This window comes from Tupaia chinensis, unplaced genomic scaffold (genome assembly GCF_000334495.1).
Source record: "Tupaia chinensis unplaced genomic scaffold, TupChi_1.0 Scaffold000069_1, whole genome shotgun sequence".
In the NCBI taxonomy this organism is placed as follows: domain Eukaryota; kingdom Metazoa; phylum Chordata; class Mammalia; order Scandentia; family Tupaiidae; genus Tupaia; species Tupaia belangeri.
The window spans coordinates 391,982-393,930 of NW_006159529.1; positions in this window are offsets into that span (position 1 = coordinate 391,982).

Below are 1,949 nucleotides of genomic sequence, written 5' to 3' on the forward strand. Positions count from 1 at the left end.
CCCCGGCCCGCCGGCAAAAGCGGCCGGGCTGGGTTGCGGAACCGCGCTTGCCTCTTTGGTGTTCGGCTGGGCCCGGCTCCTCTGCGCAGAGTGCGCTCAGCCTGGGCGGCTGCCGCGCCGAACCTTGGCCCCAGCCCGGCGCCGCCCCCACCAGCAGATCGCCAGGCCCTGCGGGCCCCGAATCCGTCCCTCCTCCTTCCGCCTCGAGAAGGAAGGAGACCCCGGGTGGGGGGTGGGGACGCCGGAGTGCGGTACAGACCACACACCCCAGAACCGGGGCCCCCAGGACCGAGGCTGGTCGGTGAGAGCACTCTCAGGCGACAGGGGACCCAGACTGCTCAGTCTAGGCCACCCAGATTGGAGGGAACATCCCCCTATTTGTAATCGATTTTTTTTCCTTCCCTGTCTGGAGGGCCCTACAAACCCCATGTCTGGTCTAGCCCTCTCGGCATCCGTGTGGAGGCGACTCCTTTGCTCCCCAAACACACAGTGTCTTTGCTCTCCAGCTGTGACCCCGTACCTACCCCTCCATACGTGCACTGCTGAGGACTGTGTTCCCCAAGCCAGTTCGGGCCAAGGAGGCGGAGGGAGACGGGAAGGTTCTGGCGGCTGACATCTCCCCTTCCCTAGATGCCAAGGGGTCTATCAGAGAGATCATCCTGCCCAAGGGCCTGGACCTGGACCGGCCCAAGAGGACGCGCACGTCCTTCACGGCGGAGCAGCTCTACCGGCTGGAGATGGAGTTCCAGCGCTGCCAGTACGTGGTGGGCCGCGAGAGGACCGAGCTCGCCCGGCAGCTTAACCTCTCCGAGACCCAGGTACCAGGGCCAGGCCCAGCACGCAGATCAAACGACCCCTCCACCCTACCATCCCCAGCTTGCTTTCTCACCAGCTAGCCTCCTCCCAGGGGCGTGGAGGAGATGGGAACCCTGGGGAAGAAAGGCCTAAAGCTTCCTCCCCTGCCATAAGACATTCTTTTCCCTTATACTCCCAGATGTTCCAGGGCCCACACTCTTCCCACCTTGGCCTGGCCCAAGAGGCTCTAAACCCTGTCAATTTGGGATTCTTACTGGTCCCTAGACTTAAGAATGTTCTGCTTGCTTCTGCTCTGGAAGAACTGACTGCCTGTTGGGGCACCCCATTTTGGCAAGAATTCCAGGCACCACCCCCTTAGGGGTCACCAGCTTGACACATCACCCAGACCCATGCTGCAAGAAGTGGAGCACCAGTGGGTGACTCCTAGCGATTAGAAAGGTGAACACCTCTCAGAGACCTGCCTGTAGAGGACAAGCTGTACTGATCCTTAAGGAAGGCTTTCCCGGTGGCCCTGAGCTGGGCCCAGCCCTGAGCACAGCTCTGGGTGCTTAGAGGCCCTGTGTTAGGTGCCAGTGATGGGCAAGACTTGGGATGGGACAGAGATCTGGGTTACAGGGCCCAGCACTGTGCTGGCGTTTTCGGGCTTTTCCTTGACATTGAGCCATATAATGTTCCTGGAGCGGGCATATGGGCTTGAGAACCAAGGTCACTTTAGGGCCTGAGAGCTTTGTCCTGTGGAAGCTCTCTGAGACCTGGCCAGCTCATGCGCCACCAGGTGGCTTGGCCTAGATGAGGGGTGAGTGTGTGTATTTTAAATTTAGGACTGTCCCTTTCCCCTATGCCCAGTCCTGAAGTATGTGCAGGGAGCATTGCAGGAGGTCTGGAATTTGGGATGAAAGCTGGGGACTGTAGACAGAACAAACGGGGGATGTACTTTTTGAGTTGGATTTGCCATGATAACTTTTCCCTAGTCTCTTTGCTACTACCCCTCTTAGTTTACCAGTTCCACACATGATAACCTTTCCATATGGCTGCAAACTCCCTTCCTGGCCACCACTAGGCCTGAAGACGGGCAGAGGGAGAAGAGGAAGAGAGTGAGCGGAGAAGTGTGTGGCCGGTCTTTAATCCACTTC